Genomic DNA, 24,334 nt, shown 5'->3' on the forward strand with positions numbered 1-24,334 from the left:
GACACCGCTTTGGAAGAACTCAAAACAAAACTCAAAAAAAATTAAGAAAGGCTGAAGACAATTAGGAAAAGAACTTGAAAAGCAAAATGAGTTATCTGGAAACAGAGGTGGATGAATTAAAATGAGAAAATAGTGTCCTAAAATATAGAATTGAACAGCTTGAAAATGATGCAAACAAAGATGACCTACAAAGAAAAAGAGGCCAGAAGGAGAAGGATGACCAAAAAGCCAGGCATGAAATTTAATCTTTAAAAATTAGAATACAACAACTAGAAACAAAGGCAGCAGGAGTCTACATAAAAAATCAAAAGAATTAAAAAATTGGGGAAAATATGAAACACCTTTTTGTTAAAACTACAGACATGGAAAATAGATCTGGAAGAGACAATTTAAGAATTACTGGACTACCAGAAAATCATGACAAAAGAAAAACCCTGCACACCGTTCTACAGAAAATTATCCAAGAAAACTGCTCTGACATTCTTGAACAAGAGGGAAAAGTGGAGATTGAAGGAATCCATAGATCACCTCCTGCATTTAATCCCCAATTGACAATGCCCAGGAATGTTATAGCCAAATTCATGAACTACCAGACCAAGGAAAATATACTTAAAGCTGCTAAGAAGAAACCATTCAGATATCATGGAACCACAGTTAGGATAATACACTGAAGGACCTGAAGGCATGGAATAAGATATTCTGGAAAGCCAGGGAACTGGGTCTACAACTAAAATCAACTAACCAACAAAATTGACTATATTCTTGCAAGGGAAAGTATGGTCATTTAATAAAATAGAAGACTTCCAAGCATTCCTAAAGAAAAGACCGGACTTTTCAAAAAACAGAAATTTTTATGCCCACACATAAAATTCAACAGAATCACCAAAAGGTAATTAAGAAAGGGAAAAAAATTAAGAAACCCATTAAGTTCAAATGATTTATATTCCTATAAGAAAAGAGAGGATGATATTGGTAATTCTTAAAAATTGTTATTATTATCAGGGTAGCTAGAAGAATTATACTTAGAAGGAACTGTAACAAACTGTATAGGATGAAATGCCAATATATATGTTTATATATATTTTAATACACACACATATATATATAAACTAGGGTTTAAAAAGAGGATAATACTAAGAAAAATAGGGAAAGAAATAAAATGAAGTAATTTTATATTTCATAAAGAAACTCATGGGGAGGGGGAGAAGATCAATATAATGGAAGGGTGAAAAAGGTTAGAGAAAATCTGAAAGAAAATTTTTATCATTACTCTGATAAGGGTCAGAAGGTTCAAATGGAATGAAAACCACCAACTCCATCATTATCATCATCAAAACCATCAACAATGACATCATCAACGTTAACATCATCATCAACATGAACATCCACATCATCATTATCAACATCTTCAATGTCATCAACATCATCAGAGTAATCATCATCATCACCAACAATATCATCATCAACATCATCAACAACACCATCAAATATATCATCATCAATGTCATCAACATCAACATCAACATCAACATCTAATTATCCATCTTTTCCTGACCCAGGAAATATTTTTGCTGTGTGGCCTAACCTAATAATATACTATGTAGAATGTTCAATGAGAGTCAAAAAACCTAAACTTTAGGTTTGAGTGCCACTATGTTTCCTCTGGGCATAAAAAGAAAACCTTCTTTTTCCTGAAATCAGTTTCCTCATTTATGTATTATTGAAGCTTACCTGGACTCTGCATTAAGTTATTCAATTAATTCAAAGAATAAACCAAGTGTAAACAAGAAAAAATAAGTTTTTTTTTGATGGAAAAAGGACTTATTTTAAGCAGTTCCTTCTTTTTTTTAGTTGAATTAATTTTTTAAAAAATTATATAAAGTAACAAATTTCCACATAAGTTTCTGAAGTTATATGACCCAAATTGTCTCCTTCTCAGAACTGGGAAGCAATTCTATCTGTGTAATGCATGTATTGTCATGCAAAACATATTTCCATGTTGTTCATTTTTGTAAGTGACTAATGTTATAAAACCACAACCCACAAACATATATCCAAATAAATAAATGAAAAATTATATGCTTTCATATAAGTTCTTCCTCTGGAGGCAGATGGCATTCTTTGTCAGAAGTTCAGGAACTTGTGAGAAAGAACACTGTCCATATCCAGAGGGGGATGTGGGAGTAGAAACACAGAAGAAAAACATTTGCTTGATCATATGGTTTGATGGGGATGTGACTGGGAATGTAGACTCTAAATAATCACTCTATTGCAAATATTAATAATATGGAAGTAAGTCTTGATCAGTGACACATGTAAAACCCACTGGAATTGCTCATTGGCTAAGTGAGGAGGGAAGGAAGAAGGGAGGGAAAGAACATGAATCACATAACCATGGAAAAATGTTCTAAAATAAATAAATAAATAGATTTAAAGATTAAAAAAAGAAAAAAAATGTTATCCACCTCCAGAAGCCATGCTGTTGGAATTAGAATGCAGATAAAAGAATACTACTTTTCACTTTACTTTGTTTGCTTGTTTTTAATTTTGAGATTTTGGTTTTAGATGATTATGCTCTTCCAACAATGATCAATATTAGGTTTGTTTTTCATGATAATATATTTATAATCAAGATCAAATTGCTTACCATCAGAGCAGGGAAGAGAGAGGGAAACAATTTAGTACTTAGATTTCAGAAAATTTATGTTGAAAATTTTTATTACATGCGGTTTGGAAAATAAAATTTATAAATAAACATTTTTTAGAATGTTGGAAACTTTTTACATGTAATTGAAGGAAAATGTTTTTGCTTGTAATTGGGGAGAAATAAAATTAACATTTAAAAGAAAGAATGGGTGATTGCATAGAGAACAGTTTAATTTGGGTGATAGAATGAAGTAAAAATTGAGTTGGTATATCATGAAGCGAAAGAAGCTTATGTAGCATTTTTCCCCCTTAGAAGTATAGAGGTAAAAGAGAAGAGAGTTATTTGATGATACCTTTGGGGATGACAGTTGAATGTGAATGGATAGTCATCTAATATATATTTGCAAGGATGGACATCTGATCTGGGATCACATACTCTATCTCCAAGGAAGACTATGATATTTCCTTTGTGGGAAGCAAGGGGAGGTCATTGACTATATGTTCACTCTTCACTTGCCATTTTTCTCAAAGTGCATCAGGCCAGAATTATATTTCTCTTGCCCCTCAAATATATGTGTATTACTGATATGCTGTTTTCTTTTAAAGGATTATAATAAGAAGTCCCTTTCCCTCATTACTCTAAAGTTAACCCTAACCCTAATATTTCTTATCTCCCTCCCACCAAATACCTTAGATAAAATAATCATAAAAATAATAAAGTAAGACCAATTTATTTACGCAAAAAAGTTATACTGAATTAAGTGGGTGAAATAATATAAACTACTCTGAGAATTCTTTGGGAGCAAGGTGAAAAAATCTCAGCTCAGTTAAAGAGGTAGCAGTCTTAACTAGGGAATCTGCTCTTAACAGCCTCTATGATGTCAGCAGAAATCAAGTCAAATGTTGGCCAGTCATATTCCCCACATATTTCTAGCTTCTGCGAGACTTCTTGTTCTCCATTAAAACATGTTCATTTTTCCTTCCCCTTTACCAACTTGCTGTATTTTACTCCCCCAAATCTCAACCTTCTCTAGTGACCTGGTCCAGAGTTCTCACTGCCAATAAGAGAGATTTTCCATGTATTCAAGTTAAAACTAATTAAAATTTAGTTTTACCTTTTTTTTAATAACCTGTAGCAGTCTATGAAGAGTATAATGATGTGTTAATGTATAGCAATCTAATAATAACTCTAATCTGGTCCTTCCAACCATAATCACTAAAAACAAAGTCTCTATAGTTTGATACTCACCAGGCTAAGTGGTTCTGATTAATAGGATGACACGATTTCAGGGGTAAATACCAGAGCCCAGGTGGAGGCTTCTGTTTATCATCTATGCAATATTCAATATTAAAAATCTATCTTTCTTACAGCAAATGTTTTTGGTTTGCCAACTTGTATTTGTATCCCCAGAACTTAGCACAGTACCGGGCACATATTCCACATTTAATAACTGTTTGCTGATTGATCTCCTTTTTTCCCTAGAATGGGTCAATTTCACCATGTTCAGAGGCTGCAGAGAAGGAAAGAATGAGAAGTTTAGAGCAAGGGGATAATCAAAGAAGTAATCTCCTAAGAAGGGTATATGATCACAGGCAGAAATGTAGGGGTATGCGGTGGAGGTGGGGGGGAAGAACCAGAAAAAAGACCACCATATCCTCTGAGATTAGAACAGAGGAGGAAAAGATGAAGGTCATGTAGAGGGGAGACTAAACTACAGAACTGACACTAAGATGCTGCTCTGTTGGTCTTTTGTCCAAGTACTAACTCAACAAAGTTGGATGGTCAGAGACTGTTTGGTCTTCAGGTCAGGCAAATGAAGTCACAGAGAAGTTACAATCTATATATGTGGGGTAAGTTTTCATAGAAATGAAATCCCAATTTTTGAAGTATTTAGAACTATAAGAATATAGAAAATGTGCTCTTCTCGTATGTGGACAGCTGCATCTCAGTGACCAGCATTTTTTAACATCAGACAAAAGAACTGTTTCAGTGAGAATTATCATTTCAAATCTCTTAATAATGTCATGTGATCTGAATTCATATTCCTTATAATATGATCCAAATTGCCTCAAATCTTCCACTATAATTGTGCCTTTTTAGCCTCTTATTTGAGAAAAAAGAAATGATCTGCTTGAGGTCTTTGTTTCTTTTGCGTGTTCTATTTGCATGCTTTTAAACAATGGTGTAATCATTTGTTATGAGCATGCTAATAGCACATCATACAAAACACATTGCAATAGAGGTCATTTTGGAGGCTGCATGAAGGAAGCCAATAAGGAATGGCTTTTAATGGACAGACAAACAAAGGCATGAGCAAAACATCCTCTGAAAGACATGGATCTGGGCTTTCCTTTACTTAACAGGACAGTGTTTATTTTGAACACCGACCGTATATTGTCTAAAGGCTATATTGAAAATCTGAGAAAAACAGCTCTGTGCAATGGATGATTTCATGTGTCTTATCTTCCTAGGATCGCAGAATTTAAGAGTCATATGCCTGTGTCAATCTGAAAGGAATGCACCTCTAACCTTTCAGACAGCCCTTGCTTGAAGACCATCAATTTGAGGTCTCCAGCTATCCATTTCCTTAAACCTCTATTTTCTATATTAGTAACAATGTTAAGAGAGAAGAACAAATCCTAAGCCAACAGGGGTCAGTGACTTGGCCAGGGTCACATAGCTAGGAAGTGTCTGAGGCTGGACTTAAACCCAGCTCTAGGCCTGGTACTCTATTCCCTGAGCCACCTATCTGCCTTCCAGCTACCTTTTTAGTCAGTCCATTTTACTTTGAAACATATCTAAATTAATTTTAAATTTTAGAATTTAGATTTAGAACTTTAGAAAGAAATTTTTTCTCCTGACCTTAATTCTAAATTTGTATTGTTTCAATTTCCCTCCATTGCTTGTAGTTTTTCCCCCCCTTTGGGGGCAAAGCCAACTGAGAGCTCTAAATACTTGAAGACAGCTATAATGCCCTTGTGTTCTCTTCCCCAGAATAAACATCACCAGTCCTTTGAACCAAAATTAAGACTTTATGATCCTTTTACCACTTTGATTGGCCCTCCTGTGGATACATTCAAGCTTACAAATATCCTTCCTAAACTATGATGCCCAGTACTGAATGCAATAATAATCTAGATGTGGGATAACCAGGACAGAGTTCAAAAGAACATCTTTATTTCTGGAAGCTACTTCTTTCATGAGAGATAGCTTGGAATAGTGGATAGAGATTTGGCTTTAGAACAAAGAAGACTTGGTTCAAATCCCACCTCTGACACTTCCTGCTTATGTACCATTAGACAAGTTACTTTCACTCTAAATTACTCTCTGCCAGCTGTCTCTGACTCTAATATTCCAGTTTGTACTGATATTGGAAGTTCCCTCATCTGGGAAATGGCTATTCAGTCACAACTCCAATGCCAATTCCTATGTTTCTCTTTAAAATTTCAAGATTTAGTATTGTCCTTTAAGAAATGAACAAGAGAATCACAAAAACACCAAAATAAACCCTGGACATTCTTTTATCAAATGATGCAAAGTGAAGGGAGAAGAACCAGGAGAACACTGTACATAGTAACAGCAATGATGTACAACGATCAGCTATCTGTATTACTCTAATAGCTACCATTACTCCCTGGACAACTCCAAGGGACTAATGATAGAAAAAAGCTATCCACTATTATAGAAGGAATTGATGATATGTGAATGCAAATGGGAGTGTGCCATACTTTATTTTTCCCTGAATTTTTCTCTATTGTAAGCAATATTTGACATCTTTCAGAATGTTTCATATGACAACATATGTACCACATATATTACCTACCAATTTGGGGAGACTGGAGAGTGGGAGAGGAGAGAAAATAGATTGTAAAATGTCAGAAAACAACTATTCAAAATTATATTGATGTGTAAAAATTAAATTTTAATTTTAAAATGTTCAAGATTGCATTAGTTATTATTTTTAATGCTACATCATATTGATGACTCATACAGAGCTTTCAGTCTATGAAGTCCCTTGGGCCTTTTATATTTTTTTCTCTCTCTCTCTTTTTAAAAAACCTTACCTTTTGTCTTAGAATTAATATTAAGTATTTGTTCCAAGGCAGAAGAGGTATAACAGCTGGGTAACTGGAGATGAGTGCCTTGCCCAAGATCACACAACCGGGAAGTTTCTGAAGTCAGATTTGAACCTAGGATCTTTTGACTCCAGCCCTGGCTCTCTATCCATTGGGCCATTTAGTTGCCCTAAGATTTTTGGATTTTTGAGAATTTTCTTTTCTGGGATTATGGAGGAGGTAGTGATTATAGTACCTGAAGAGGAATTCGATAAGTTGCTTCTATATGGAAGTTATTCTTCCAGATGATTAAAGAATATAGGAGAAGGTGAGAAACGCTGCCAGGAAGTGGGAAATCCTCCTATTTTCAGGCTATGGTGTACAGGGTCCTGGGTTGTTTCCACTGCAACTATGAAGAGGACTGATTATTGGAGTAATGGGTTTGGTTTGGCTTGGCTTGTCAATACCACCTTTTGTTGTTTCCTCAAGGTACCTTGATGATCTCACTAGGCTGGTATGACAGGAGCATTCTTCCCCAGGGACTTGCTGAACAGACTGAGATAGCATTTCCTAATGTCCTGTAACATGGGCTAGTTCTTTTCCTTAAAACATTAACCTTTGCTTCAGGGGATGCACTCAGGTTATTGGCATGGCTTCCCCTCACTTGATTCAACAGGCTTCTAGATTCTCCAGCTCCTTCTGGGACTTGTGATCATGAACTAACAGTATGACCTACTTGGGAAAATCTATGTCCAAATGATGTGTTTTCTTCCCTGAATATCCCTGCTGAAAATCTTTTCCCTAATAGGACTAAGTAAGCCTCCTTTGTATTAAATGTTGAATGACTTATCAATATTTTATTTCCTACTAGTACTAAATGACCAGGGGATTGGCCTGGGTCAAGCCCTGTAAATGCCAGCTGGTTTGCCTATGGATTATGATAAATTATACTTTAATGTTCCAATGGAATGGAGACTCCTTGAGGGCAAGGACTATTTGGTTTATGTTTTCAGTTAGGCTAGACTTGAACACAGAATGTGCATACAATTAGTGCTAAAATATGCTTGTTGAATGTCTGATGACATGACAAGAAAACACAAGGTACGAAATCCATAAAATATTTTTTTCCTTTGGATAAACTCATTCTCTCCTGTTAGGAAGAATGTAATGGCAATAATTGAGTCTGGCATTATGTGTTGTTGGATTTTTCCCATATCTAATGTAAGTATGTTTTTGATAAGAAAACAATTTGGATCTGTGACTTCATAGAGAAAAAAGCTGTCCTTGGCATTTGTCTAATTGACTACCTTGGAAAAAATAATCTATTCATGCCTTTTCTGGTATCTCTATTCAATCTTTGTTGGTACCCAGTTTCTTCTTACCTTTTGGCCAATAACTCTTATAATGTCTCAGACAGTGCTTGAGAAAGAAAGAGAGAATGCAATTTATATAGGCCAGTATTACTACATTTAAGGGGAGAAAAGAAAAAAAAAGTTGCCAAAAAAGAAAGACATTTTTGAATTACAATCTTTATAATGTGAAGAAATGCATTACCTTATATGTAACTATATGTAGACTCCGAATCAGTTTTGGGAATTTTCTATCGATTTCAATTATTTATACAATCCTTGTTTACCATTAGAGAATTGGTTGTTGTCATAAGCTGCCCTTTGTAGTTACTGAAATTATATCTTGGCATTCCAACTGCCTTCTGAAAGCATATTCTCTTGACAGTGATCCTGGCATTTTATTGATATCAGATGAACTCTGTTCCAAAAAGATGGATGTCTTCCTTGCACAGTCCAATGTGTTGGTGTCAAAAGTTAGTCAATTGACTTCAGCACAAGCACAGTACTTTATAAGAAATCAAGATGATTGTCAATCTCTCCTATGAGGAACCTGGATGCTACTAATCTTTAATTATTCATTATCATCTCAAAAGAGAAAGCAGAGTCTCCCATTGCAGAATTGTGGGAAATTAGACCCAGTCCATAAAGTACAAGGAAAATTCTATTTTGTCCTGTAGCATTATTGTCTGATAATTTATCTTTAAAATCCTACTCCAATAAGTCAGAATCTCCAGGGAGAAACATTTACAGTGGCATCAGTCATCTAAGGTATGATTTACTCCATGTTCGTTCCTGTTTGGGACAAAGGAAAAAATGAGACATGTAGGCATTCCGATTAAAAAAAAATCTTCTGAAAAAATATAGCTCACTGTATAAATTACTCTTGTATTCTCTTGCCTCCCCCATTGACTAAACCTTAGAGACTAACCTTGTGCCCATGAGCCCAAATTTCACCAGCAACAGAAGTAGAATCAGAATTGCTTGTATAATTGTTTATTTTTCAAATGGAATGTCTTTGTGGAACTCTTGTTATGGCTCATTAGATTCATCTTCTTAGCCTACTGACCCTTAGGGCAAAAGGTACAAGAGTGGATAAGCCAGACTTGATTCAATTTTATTGCATTTTTTTATTTATGGACAAATTTTGTTTGCAGATTTTATAGGTAAATTACATTTATGGCCTTTTACAATTTAGTTTAGATTAAAAAGCCATTCATTAAACAATACATAAAAATTTGTGAGAAAAAATAGAATTCTCACTTTTATACTTTCAGTATTGATAAATTAATTTTTATGAGTTCTTTCTGCATTGGCAAAGAGGGCAGGATGTTACAATAGAAGAATCACTGTATTGAAAGTCAGAAAATCTAGTTTCAGAATTTCCATTCTACTAGATACCACTTGGGAGATATAACAACAGTAATATGAACTGATCTAATCTCTGGAACAAAAGTGTGGCTCTAGATCATCTCTAAAGTCCACTCCAACTCTAAATGCTTGGATCACATGGTCCTTCCCACTCCAGCTTTCACACAGCTTCCAAAATAACCTTCCTAAGCCCAATGGAACCTTCAAAAGCAACCAGTAAATCCCTAGTGCCACAGTGATAATATATATGTACATACATATATATATATATATTTATACTTATTACATAGGCATTTAAGGCTGTCTGCAATCTGGTTAATAGCTTTCTTTCTAGATTTATTACACATTAATCCCTTTCAGAGATTTTATATTCTAGACCAATTGCTCAATCATTTGTCCTTCCCCTGAGGAGTGCTAAAAAATTAGTATTTTGTTTGTAACATTAAAATACTTAGGTAACTCTTCCCCCTCCCCATCCCTGGGGGAGTCATTTGACAAAAAAATTTATGTATATATAAAACTATGTCTTTTTGTTTCTATTTATCAGTTCTTTCTCTGGGTGTAGATATATACATGAAGTCATTCTTCAAGCAATATTTCTTTTTCTGTATATAATGTACTTTTGGTTCTGCAAATTTTATTCTTCATAATTTTACATAAGTATTTTCATGGATTTCCCCCCAAAATTAACCTGTTCATTATGTCTTACAGTGCAGTAGTATTCCATTATAATTATATACCAAATTTTTTTTGCCATTCCCCAGTTGATGGGCATCTTCTCAATTTCCAGTTCTTTGCCACCATAAAGAAAGATGCTTTAAATATTTTGGAACATACAGGTTCTTTTCATTTTTCTTTGATCAGCTTAGAAAATAAAGGATTAGTCTTTTGATAGGGGTATATTTTCTTACAGGTTATTGCCTGTAGGCAGTCTTTGAATATGTCTTTGTTCACCACCAACATTCAGAACTCCTGTCTTCCTTGGAGGCTCAAATCATGTGTCAATGAATCTCAGGATCATAGATAGGAGCAAAAAGGGGGCTCAGAGGCCATCTAGTTCTACCCCCTTCTTTTCACAGGATAGTAAACTGAGACCCTGAGAGAGACTAACCAATCTGACTAAGGTTGCAAGGCACAGAAATCAGAATTAGAAACTGAGATTTGAACCCAGATACTGTGACTTCAAACCATTTTTTTAACATTGTACTATGCTTATGTAATGTACATTATATATTTGGGTATTGATTGATCTAAGTGCTCATGACATGATGGTAGAAGTGAAATAGTGTCTGCCCTCAAGGAGCTTATATTCTATTAGAGGAAGAGCGTGCATATATTTAAAAGCTTCCTTCAGTTAGCCTTCTCTCTTCTCAATCCTGCTAAAAGTGTTCTTTCTTTTATTTCTTTGATATCCCTTGAACATTCAGGCTGAATTTTTCATTGCCCCACTCCTTTTACTCCTTACCTTATTTATTGACATTCCATACCTCACTTCCCTGGGTAGTAATAATAATAACTGTAATTTTTTATAACTTTAAAATATTTTACATGTTATTTAACTTGATTTTCATAACACTATAATAAAAATTACTGGTATTATTATTTCTATTTGATGAATGATACAGACTGGAAAGGATAAATTTATTACTCACGTAACTAGCAAGAAAAAGCCTTAAGATTTTTTTAAAGTTCATTTATTTTTTTAAAGCACAGAGATTTATTATTTTTTTCTCAAATCCAGAATCCCTTTCTTCACCTCCCCATTGAGAAGGCAAGGGAAACAAAGCCCATTATAAATTTGTATAGTCATGCAAAACAGATTTCCATATTAGCTATGCTAAAAATGAAAGAATAATGAAGACAGAGAACAAATATGAGCCAATTAGTGCTCTGGGTCTTCTTTCTATTTGGAGGTGGATGGCATTTTTTATCAGGAGTCCTTTGGAGCTGTGGTGAGTCATGGTGATAATCAAAATTATGGTCTTTCACACCTAATTACTAATGACAATACTGCTGTTGCTACGTTGTTTTCCGGGTTTTGCTTACTTTATTTTGCATCAGTTCCTATGTCTTCCCAGGTATTCTGATACCATCCCCTTTTTATTTCATATAGGATAGTAGTTTTCTATCACATTCATAATCTAGAACTTGTTTAACCCTTCCTTAATTGATAAGCATCCCCTCAGTTTCCGATTCCTTGCCACCACACAAAGAACTACTAGAAATATTTTTTTTTTATATATGCTTTGGTCCTTTCCCTCTTTCTTTGATCTCTTCAAAGTATAGCCATATTTTGCAACAATATTGCTGGGTCCAAGGGTATATAAAGATGACTACATTAGTGCACAGAGTTCCAAATTGTACTCCAGAAGTTGTGAACTGATCTGAACATTCTTGAAGACAATTTGGAACTGTGCTCAAAGGGCAATAAACAATGTATATGCTTTGATTCAGTAATACCACTGCTAGGTCTGTATTTCAAAGAAATAATTTTAAAAAGCAGAGGGAGAAGGACCTATTTGTACATACTATTTATAGATCCTTTTTTTTTGGTGGCAAAGAAATTATGCCAGTGATAGAATATTATTGTGCTGTAAGAAATAATGAACAGGATGATTTCAGAAAAAGCTGGAAAGACCTACATGAACTGATGCAGAGTAAAATAAGCAAAACCAGGAGAACATTATCCACAACAACAGCAATATTGTGGAATAATGGACTGTGATAGACTTAACTACTCTCATCAATATAATGATCTGGGACAATTCTGAGGGACTTATGTAAAAGAATGTTATATGTTTTTATTTTAGAGTTTTTGTTTTATATGATTATTCTTTTAAAAATTAACATTATGGAAATATGTTTCACATATAATACATATCTAAACAAGATCTAATTGCTTGTCAGCTCCCAAAAGGGGGAGAGAAGGGAAGAAGGGAGACAATTTGAAACATAATACCTCAGAAAACCTATGGTAAAAATTTTTATTACATGTAATTGAGAAAATCAAATATCTTTATAATAAAAAAAAAACAACAAACTGTCCTCAAGAAAGGTTGGATTAAATCACAGATATGCCAACAGTGTATTAGTGTACATGTTTTCCATCAACTTCTCTATCATTTATCATTAGAAATAGCATTAAGCTTTGAACCAATCTCTTCCTTTACCCAGTCTTGTGTGCATTCTATCAGATAATTTTGCCTTGGACAAGAATTTCATTTTTTTATATATGTTTTATCTCCAGCCACTATCACAGTTCCTTGCATTTATTTGGCTTTGAATAGATGCTTTTTGGATTAAATTGATTTATATTGCAACTCTCACTAGTATTAGGAGATTATTGGCCCTCATGAGTAGTGGGACTCAAAAGACAAATGAAAACCTGGGGACCAATTCCTTTTTAATTTTAATTTTAATATTTTACATTTTCTAAATTGCTTATAATAATCATTTTTAATATTTGTTTTCCATAATTTTGAGCTTTAAAATCTCTTCTTCCTTCTCTCTCTCCAAATATCTCTCCTGAGATATCAAAGAATTTAATAGAGGCTACCCATGTGTGATCATCCAAAACATAGTTCCATTTTGGTCATATTGTGGAACAAGACTCATATTTTTAAAAATACAGTGAAAATAGTATGCTTTTATCTTCATTCAGACTGTATCAGTTCTATCTCTGATAGCGGATACAATTTTTCATCATGAGTCTTTGGGAATTGCCTTGGATCTGGGAGTTGAATGCATTTGTTTTGAATGTATACTCATGCCAAAGGGGACTGCCCACACGACTTTTTGTCAATAAACCTAACACTGGTTTTGTTCTTTTTCTCTTTTGTTTTTCTTTATCCCCATACTATTGTAATTTCCCTTTAAAAACTGTGATAGTTGTATATACCTCTAGTTAAAGTTATTAGTTAGTTATGTTTCAATGATAAATTTGGGGAGACTGGTGTCTCAAAGGATCACATAGGGGAATGTGATATTAGAAAATTTTGTACACTTGGACTTCACCTCCCAGCATCCCTTTCCCTTTTGTCTGCATGTTAATGTTCGTTACATGTGTATATAGTTGGATGGTTTTCCCTACCCTCTCTCTCTTTTTCCCATGTGTGTGGCTGGGTGAACTCTTGCTGGTTCTGCAACCTTTTATTTTTCATTTTTGCTTCAAGTTATTATTTAATAAATCTTATGAAATATAATACTTGTAGTATTTTGGATATTAATTTTTAATCTACATAGATCATTGTATTGCTGAGAATAGCTGTCATTCATTGTTAATTATCATATAATATTGCTATGGCTGTGTATAACACTCCCTTGGTTCTATTCACTTCAATTTGCAACAGTTTATCTAGGTCTTCCAATTTTGGTTTGTTTTTTTGGTAATCATTTTGCTTGTCATTTCTTATAGTACGATATTATTCCATTATAATCACATACACCAACTTTTTCAGCAATTCCTCTTTTGATATACATCCCTCAGTTTCCAATTCTTTCCTACTATAAGAAAAGCTGTATGAATATTTTTGCACAAATATGCCCTTTTTTCTTTTTAAAAAATCTCTTTTAGGATACCGCTCTAGTAGTAGTTTTGCTGGATCAAAAGATATGTACAATTTTATACCACATTGGGGATAGTTCTAAATTGTCCACTACAGAGGTTGGGTCACAATTTCACCAACACTGTTTTAGTGTCCCAATTTTCCTCACACCCCTCCAACATTTGTCATGTTCTTTCTCTGTCATCTTAGATAATCTGATGCGTATGTGGTGGTACCTCAGAGTTGTTAATATTTGCATTTATCTAATCAATAATGACTTAGAACATTTTTCTATGTGACTATAGATAGCTTTAATTTCTTAATATGAAAACTGCCTGTTTATATCTTTTGGGAAATTACTTGTATTTCATATATTTGATTCAGTTCTCTGTATTTTTGAGAAATGAAGCCTTAGAGACATTTTCTATAATTCCTTCTTCCCCCTCCAGCTTTCTGCTTTCCTTCTAATCTTGATTGCATTAAATCTGTGCAAACCTTTTTTAATTTAATATAATCAAAATTATCAATTTCCTCTTATAATTCTCTCTTTTTATTCATAAATTCTTCCCCTATTCATAGATCTCAAAAGTAAATGATTCCTTGCTCCCCTAATGTGTTTATGGTATCACCTTTTATTTCTAACTAATGTGCCCATTTGGAATTTCTTGATATATGGTGTGATATGTTTGTCTATATCTAGTTTCTGCCATGCTGTTTTCCTTGCAGTTTTTGTCAAATAGTGAGTTCTCCCAAAAACTTGGATCTTGTTTTTCTCAAACACTAGATTACTATGGATTTACTACTGGGTACTGTATGCCTAATCTATTCCAGTGGTCTACTATCCTGTTTCTTAGCTAGAGATAGATGGTTTTAATGAATACTGCCTTATGACACAGACTGAGCTCTGGTATGGCTTGGCCACCATCCTTCACATTTTTTAATTAATTCCTTGACATTCTTAACTTTTTCTTCTTCCAGATCAATTTTACTATTATTTTGTTCTGTGAAATAATGTTAGGTAGTTTGGTATGGAACTGAAGAAATAAATTAATTCAGGAGAATTGTCATTTTTATTATATTGGTTTGGCCTACCTGTGAGCACTTAACATTTTTTCAGTTGTTTAGATCTACGTTATTGTTCTGAAAAGTGTTTTATAATTGTGTTCATCTAGTTCCTGGGTTTGTCTTGGCATATGGACCCCTGCATAGTTTATGTTATCTAGAGTTATTTTAAATGGAATTTCTTTTTTTTCCTGCTGGACTTTGTTGGTACTCTATAGAATTCTCATGATTTGTGTGGTTTTTTTTGTATCCTGCAACTTTGGGACCCATTCCTTGTTGACAAAGTTCCCTTCATTTAGCTCAGCTGGTCCTCAGGTAAAAGATGATATTTAACCAGACTGTTTCTAGAAAACTTTCCAGCCTGCTAGAACCTGCCAAAGCTTTCCATCCTTCTCCACACAATGGGTAGGCATTAGAGTGGGAGCATTCAGGCAGACAAACAACATTTCTTAGTAAATAAATGGATGCTTACTGTGTGCCTGTCAGCCTGTTGTCTGTCATTCAATTAATAAAAATGAGACAACCAGTTAGAATAGGGAACATTCTGTCATTGGGCAGCCTGAGACTAAGGCGAGTTTAGTGCTTCAATTTTCTCTGGGTAATAAAAGAAACTAAGGAGAAAATGCATTTCATGTTCTGCTTTAAGGTAGTGCTGCGGAAAAAGTTTTTAGTCATTCCACTCTGCATATGATGCTTTTTCTGTTTTCACCACAAGGGAATAAGATGTCCTGGAACCAGGTACCCTCTGGCATCTCCCTATTTTCCTGGCTCCCCTTGTGTATTGTAGGCTTCTGGGGCCTTGATTGACTACCTTGTTCAAGGGTTAAGGGGGAAAAACAGTCAATAAGCAACAAAAAAAGTTAAATATGCAAAAGTTCCTTGCAGGACAGAAATTCACATATAAATGACCAACTGCCCTAACTTCTCAGAGCTCACCTTCCTCATCTATAAAATGAGTTCTGGAGTGGCTTTATGATTCATCCAGGATCCTGTCCAAGGCTAATGTTCTTACTCTGCTTGGCCATTTGTTTCATTGCTGTTACCTTCATTTCTGGGCCACCCAATCCTTGTTGTCCAGTTGTTTTCAGTTATTTTTGACTTTGGGGGGAAATTTTCTTGGCAAAGACACTGAAGTGGTTTGCCATTTCTTACTCCAGCTCATTTTACAGTTGAAAAAACGGAGGCAATCAGGAATAAGTGTCTTGATAAGGATCAAACAATTGAGGAATTTGAACTCAAGTCTTCTTGACTCCAGACTTCATATTTTATTGACTGTTCCATGTAGCTGTCCCAAGTCTCTGCTTACATCCTATGCTTCATAGTTGGGTTACATCATATAGTCCTTTCCATGCCTTAGTTACTTCATCAGATAATTAGATTACTTCTATATGATCTATCTACATATGCATGTATATGTGTGCAAATCATGGACACATTCATATACTCTAATTTCTTGGCTCCGTATTGAGAAAATCTTCCTTAAAGGAAGGGGGAACCTAGTAAAGGATTTGCCTTATGCACTGAAATCCCCTACCATGCTCGAAATAGCTCTTTTCTTGTATAAAAAAGATATGATTACGTTCCTGCCTATTAAGGCTGGAAAGTATGTTTGTGATCTCTTCTTGTGTCCAGCAAGTGGGTCAACAGGTGAGGCATTTCAGAGGGGCGTGGCATTGAGGTTATTGGAGGTACCGGCCACCTCGCTGAAGTCCCAGAGCCTGGAAATGTTGATGTAAATACGGTCGTTTTGATGTTATTTCTGGGCCCCACATCATGACTCTTCAATTTTTTTAATGAATGAATGAATGGACATTCCATTCCATTAATGTTAGAGAATCTACTTTTGCTACATATATTACCGAATGCTTTGCCTCTTCAGAGGGATTCCCTGAGAGAATGGGGTAGTATTTAGTGGGGAAGGATCTTGCCCAGAGTCCTTGTTTTTTTCTTTGGCCAGAAAGTGTTCTAGTTCTTCCTCAGAAGCCATTTTGCAATCCAATAATTCTACTCTGCCTCTATTTTTCATACGAGTGTATATAGATATAGGTCAATAAATAGACACATAGATAGATACATAGATATGTGTATATATGTATGCATAGAGTATGAACAGATGTATATATGCATGCATGTATATGCATACAGATACATGCAAACACACACATGTACACATGCATGTATATGTATGCATGTATCTATCCAAAGAATAATGATATCTAAAGTCTTGTTTGACTCTCTCCAAAGAAAGCGACTTTTCAAATAATTCAGTTCTGTCAAGAAAGGGCTCCAAGTCTGAAAAATGAGGTGGGTGCCTTGGATAAACTCGAACACAGCTTCCAGATATCTATGATTCCGTGCCTTGTACTTGTGTACTTGTGTCGGTGTACTTGTAAAGTGTTTCTGTTTCCAAATGCAGCCCCCCTTCTACAACAAGATGCAAACGTTTTCCCGAAGTCCCCAAAATGTTATCCTTTCTTCCATGTTGCCGAGAGGGGACATGGAGGCTGAGACTCTTGTAAATAAATTCTTTGAATAAAAAAAAGAAATAAAAATGAAGCAGCAAGAACAAAAGAGTTGTCCTTTATTGCTCTAAAATGCAAGTCATGTTTCTATGGTACTTTAAAGTAGACAAATCCCCTTCTTTTCATGAAGCCCAAGAAGTAGGTAGTCAAGTATCTTTTTTTTTTTCAACTGATCATTGGACAAGATTTCAGATTTCCACGGTTTAGGTAACTTTTGGTGAAGGAAAGTTCCATCAGCCCTTTGATCCAAGTCATCTGCTGTGGAACTGACATCCTGAGAAGTGCCCTGAGGTTCCAAGGGGGACCCCCAAATCCCAGTGTTAGTACGTTTCAAAGGGAGCTCTTGGACCCAACTCCTTGTCCTTCCCAGTCAGGACCCAGCAGGCTGTTCCAGGCTTTCTAATATTACTCTCTTTTATACCTTGGCTACCTTACTATCCCATACTATTCCCCATACGTAGTGTTCCATTTCTTAACTCTGCCTGTGCAGAAATGTGTTCCCCACCTCCATTTCTGGCATTCATCCCCCACTTACTTCTGGCTCATAGAATGCTTGCTTTCCTTCAAGGTTCAACTCATATGGCACCGCCAGAAAAAGCTTATTCTGAGCCCCTCAACTACTAGGATGTTCTCTAGAAATAACTTCATATGGATTTTGCATTAAAATTTGTGTCTATAATTTCTATCACACTGAACTTTATTTACATCTGCTGCTCTATCTGGTTTAACCTCCATGGAACATGATGGCTGATTTATCCCACTTTAGAGTATAAGGTCCTTCCAGGCAGGGATTGTCTCTTTTCTTAATTATATCCCTGGTGCTTATTGTAATTTTTAATTTTATTTTGATTATCAAGAAAAACCCTTCCATATTGGTCATTGTTGTAGGAGCACACTCATGCAACACCCAAACCCCCAAATCAAACAATAAATACAGTCATAAAAGATGGTTATATTATATTATCGATTGTATTGGGTGGTTTTCTACCAATAGAATGTATGATCCCTGAAGCTAGGGAAAGCTTCATTTGGGTCTTTTCCTTCTGGAATGCCTGATACATTACAGGTATTTAATAAACACTCATTGTTAATAATAAATTAATTTATTATTAATTTATTATTAATTTATTAATTAAGTTAATAAACACTCAATTGCCCAACGAACAAGAGACCAATTTGCTTTAGGGATGGAGATCGAGCTCGTTGGCTCTCTGTTCTGATTTGTCAGTGGGAGAACAGAAGAGTCGACTAGTTACTGAAAGAAAAGTTTAAAGAAAAAATGATGTGGGACTCTGAGAATTGATCAGATTGTTTGGGATTAAAATATATTTATTCCATCTGCCTGCCATTCTGTGGCATGGTCAGAGAACATGCAGGCCTGGGTAGGAGATGCAGCTGCCACTCCTGCCAGGATCTAGTTCCTGCCAAGTTCCAAAACTGGAGATAAAGCAAAGCTGGAGCTATCTCCCCTGGGGATTGCTCATCACTTTCCTCCTGAGGAATCTGCAATCTGTGGTTCAGCACTTTTGGACCTGTGTAATTTGGAGACAGCAAAGATGGTCCTTGGGAAATTGAAAGCACAAAAAGGAATGTGGCCACTCTGGAGGGCTGACTATGGAGGTGAGTATCAGAGCATTCTTTGATGTATAACCACAGGTGAATCATCTGCTCCCTATTCTATTTCTGGGCTAGAATGTATTCAGAGTTTCCTAAGCATGACAGATGAATGAACGGACAAAGGACAGATCACAGAGGCCCCCGCACAGAAGGAGCCCTCATCCTGGGCTTTTACTGTTCAGGGTTTGCTCAGGGAATAGGAAGCAAGGCCTGTTCTGTCTAACCTTTTGTTTAAAAAATCAAATTAAATTCTTCATCTTTCAGTTGGTTCAGGCTGAGCATTGCTTTTTCAAAGCAATGAAAGAAAACCAACATGATTTTCCATGAAGTGATGTAGATCCTTTGGGAGCTGGGTCAGTTTGGGGCACAGAAAAAAAAAATCAGCATAGACCAGACAGGCAGGTGTGATGATTTTCAACAGAAAGACATTCTTCAAGTTATAGACTGAACAGGGAGGGAACAAAGGGTTCCTGAAAATCTAAAGATGTATAAAGTGAATCCAATTTCAATGGAACAAAGGAAAATGAGAGCATGTTTGTAAAATTCTACACAGACTTTAAAGAGTTCTGTAAATATCAATTAATGATCATCATAATAAAATTATGATTAATAACAATTTTAAGTTAATTAAAAATAAAATAAAATTAGTAATATAATTTAAAAAAAACATCCTATCAGGAATCTTCTATTCTGCACAGTGAAGAATATTTTCCTGATATAAATAATCACTTCCTGAGATGTATGATTTATGCATGTGGGCATAGCAAGTTGTTAGGATTTTCTTTTTAGGAGAGAGGGCAGGATAGGGTTAAATAATTTACCCAGGATCATACAGTTTGCAAATATCTGAGGCAAAACTGGAAATCAGGTCCTTCTGATTCCATGCCTGACATTCTATCCACCGTACCACCTGGTTGCCCCCATAGCGAGTATATATACAAATTTGATTGAGAAGCATTTCTTTTTATTTTTTTTATTTCTTTTCTTCTATTTAATTTAATTTTGTCAATTTAGACCATCATTCCTTGGTTACAAGAATCATATACTTTCCCTCCCTCCCCTTCTCCAACCCTTCCCATAGCTGACAATTTTATTGGGCATTACATGTGTCCTTGATCAAAACCTACTTCCATGTTGGTGTTTGCATTAAGATGTTCATTTAGAGACTACATCCACAGTTATGTTCCCTCGACCCATGTAATCAAGCAGTTGTTTTTCCTCTGAGTTTCTATTCCACAGTTCTTCCTCTGGATGTGGATAGTGTTTTTTCTCTTAGATCCCTCCAAGTTGTTCAGGATCACTGCATTGCCACTAATGGAGAAGTCTATTATGTTCGATTGTACCATAGTGTATCCGTCTCTGTGTACAATGTTCTCCTGGTTCTGCTCCTCTTGCTCTGCATCACTTCCTGGAGTTCATTCCATTTCCCATGGAATTCCTCCAGTTTATTATTCCTTTTAGCACAATAGTACTCCATCACCAACATATGTTCAGCCATTCCCCAATTGAAGGGCATCCCCTCATTTTCCAATTTTTTGCCACCACAAAGAGCACAGCTATGAATATTCTTGTACATGTCTTTTCCTTATTATCTCTTTGGGGTACAAACCCAGCAGTGCTATGGCTGGATCAAAGGACAGACAGTCCTTTAGTGCTCTTTGGGCATAATTCCAAATTGACCTCCAGAATGGTTGGATCAATTCACAACAGTGCATTAATGTCCCCACTTTGCCACATCCCCTCTAACATTCATCACTTGACTTTGTTGTCATGTTAGCCAATCTGCTAGGTATAGGATGATACCTCAGAGTTGTTTTGATTTGCATCTCTCTGATTATAAGAGATTTAAAGCACTTTTTCATGTGCTTATTAAGAGTTTTTATTTCTTTAACTGAAAATTGCCTATTCATGTCCCTTGCCCATTTATCAGTTGGAGAATGGCTTGATTTTTTATACAATTGATTTAGCTCTTTATAAATTTGAGTAATTAGACCTTTGTCAGAGGTTTTTGTTATCAATATTGTTTCCCAATTTGTTGCTTCCCTTCTAATTTTGGTTGCATTGATTTTGTCTGTACAAAAAATGTTTTAATTTAATGTAATCAAAATTATTTATTTTACATCTTGTGATTTTTTTCTAACTCTTGCTTGGTCTTAAAATCCTTCCCTTCCCAAAAGTCTGTCATGGTACCATTCTGTGTTAACATAATTTACTTATAGTTTCCTTCTTTATATTCATATCATTCACCTATTCTGAATTTATCTTGGTGTAGGATGTGAGAAGTTGATCCAAATCTAAACTCTCCCACACTGTCTTCCAATTTTCCCAGCAGTTTTTATAAAATAGTGGATTTTTGTCCCCAAAGCTGGGATCTTTGGGTTTATCATAGAATGTCTTGTTGAGGTCTCTTACTCCAAGTCTATTCCACTGATCCTCCTTTCTGTTTCTCAGCCAGTACCATATTGTCTTGATGACCACTGCTTTATAGTATAGTTTGAGATCTGGTACTGCAAGCCCACCTTCCTTAACATTTTTTTCATGATTTCCCTGGATATCCTTGATCTTTTCTTCCTCCAAATGAACCTTGTTATGTTTTTTTTTTCCTAATTCAGAAAAAAAAAGTTTTTTGGTAGTTCGATGGGTATGGCACTAAATAAGTAAATAAGTTTGGGTAGGATGGTCATTTTTATTATGTTATCTTGTCCTACCCAAGAGCAATTAATATTTTTTCCATTGTTCAGATCCAGTTTTAATTGTGTGGAAAGTGTTTTGTAGTTGTGCTCATATAGTTGCTGTGTTTGTTTTGGCAGATAGATTCCTAAGTATTACATATTGTCTAGGGTTATTTTAAATAGAACTTTTTTCTAATTCTTGATGCTGAAAGAAGCATTTATTTTTCAAAATAAAGTCTTTTCTTGACTACATAGTAGTGAGAACATTGGACTTATGGAGCCCTGAGGTCAAAATTCACTTTTACCATTTGTTAATCAGATGACCCTGGTCAAGTCACTTGAATCCTCTGAGCCTCAGTTTTCTCATTTGTAAATTAGATATTTATTACCTGATAAGTGTTATAGCATAGATCAAGGGAGAGCTTGGGGAAACTAGGTGTCACAGGAATAGAGTTCTGGACCTGGAGTCGGGAAGACTTATTTTCCTGAATTCAGATCTGGCCTCAGACACTTACTTAGCTGTGTGACTTGGGGCAAGTCACTTAACCCTGTCTGTCTCAAATTTCTCATCTGTAAAAATGAGTTAGAGAAGGGAATGGAAAGTCACTCTAGTATCTTTGCCAAGAAAGCCTCAAGTGGGGTTGAGCATGATTGAGAAAGGACTGAAAAACAAGTGAGATATTATATACAAAGAACATTGAAAAACTTAACAATATTAAGCAAATATCAGATATTGGCATTATCATTATCTCTGATGTTGCCATGCTACTTCTGACACTAAATTAAGTCTAATTAATTTGTGGTGGCCTTTGATAGAGGGGTGGATTGTTGTGGAAGGATCAATAACCAAAGTCAGTATCGCTCTGTGTCATTATTTTGAAGTTGAGTGTATGTGCCAGCTTTGATATTAATTATTGCTTTTGAATTGTGTTTGTTAGGAATATCTGTGCTAATCCATTGACCAATTTTAATGAACAGTGCTGCCATTTCAGAATATGAAATCTTTTTAAAAGACAAAGATTTGAGATATTTGAAATTTTATCCTGATAATGATTAAAGAACTCAAATAGATCATTCCTTCCCTCTCACACTGCTCTGAGATATTACAATCAGAATTCATTTCTAATGATCATAAATATTTGCCACCTGTTGGCTCAAAACTTTGTGAATTATAGACTCTGAGTTGGAGGAGTTTCCCTTTGAGGAAATTTATGGAGTCTCTTGGCCACTGCAGCAATCATTTCAGAACATCAATCTATCAGCCAGTATTTATTAAATACTTACTATATATCACAAATGCTGGGAATTCAAAGGAAGGTTTTTTTAAGAACCTGCTCTCAAGCAATTTATATTCTAAAGGGGGACAACAAATGTAGAGAAGAAGATAGATAAAAACACACATGGAGAAGAAAAGTCTTTGAGAGGAAGATTCTAGGATATGGGGAAACCTGGGAAAACCTGCAGAAGAGAACAGAGTGTGGGGGGAAGCCAGAGGTCTTCGATTATATGTTTGAACACTTTAAGTGACAGGGCAAGCCTTTCATTTGGGGGCATCTCTATGTTAGGAAATCCCTTCTGCCCCCGACCTGAATCTACCTTTTTCTTAACTTTTTCTCATTAGAGACTATTTCTGACCTCTGGAGGTACATCTCTCCCTTTTTGGTGATAGATATATTCTCTCTCTCTCTCTCTCTCTCTCTCTCTCTCTCTCTCTCTCTCTCTCTCTCTCTATTTCTTTCTTTCTCTCTCTCTCTCTATTTCTTTCTCTCTCTCTCTCTCTCTCTCTCTCTCTCTCTCTCTCTCTCTCTCTCTCTCTCTCTCTCTCTCTCTCTCTCTCTCTCTCTCTCTCTCTCTTTCTCTCTCTCTTTCTCTCCCCGTCTCTCTGAAAACTAATTTGCTTTATTATAGATATGTTTTGAAATTTCTTATTTATATACACATTATATCCTCACCTTATTCCCCCTTAGTGGTAGATGATAATCTCCCAAATCAGAGGTTGATATTGTTTGAATGTGCATTCATGTTTTAGAGCCTTCTTTTAAGCAGATAATTAGGCAATATAATTAAACCATTATAATATATACTAAGAAATATTAATCCATTGGAATAACAAATAATATAATTGTAGTAATCACAAATTATTACAATATTAGTATAGTTGTATATGTATATACTATTAATAGATACTTAACAAATGAGCTAACAAGTGAGTTGACAGCTGTCATGTGCCCCACTAACTCCTAGCTTCTGGATATCCACTATAAGTTCTCTCAATAAATCCTTACTGAACAATACAACTTGAAGTGCCCTCAGTATCTTCAGAAACAGTCTAGTTACTCATTGTTCTTTTTAAATTCTGACAAAGACAACTAAAGCTACCTCCAATCAACATCTAATAATTAAGTGCCTGTCATATGTGCTTTGCTAGGTGCAAAGGATCTAAGATATGAACATGAAATAGAATTTTACATTCTACTATTGGAGATAACAAAGGAATC

General features: G+C 35.2%; 1 pseudogene; it reads left to right on the forward strand.

Moving 5' to 3' along the window:
- Positions 1 to 1,299: 1,299 nt before the first annotated feature.
- Positions 1,300 to 24,334, forward strand: part of LOC130455948 (NADH dehydrogenase [ubiquinone] iron-sulfur protein 8, mitochondrial-like) — an 81,002-nt pseudogene continuing 57,967 nt past the window's right edge.

Source organism: Monodelphis domestica, chromosome 8 (assembly GCF_027887165.1).
Source record: "Monodelphis domestica isolate mMonDom1 chromosome 8, mMonDom1.pri, whole genome shotgun sequence".
Classification (NCBI taxonomy): Eukaryota; Metazoa; Chordata; class Mammalia; order Didelphimorphia; family Didelphidae; genus Monodelphis; species Monodelphis domestica.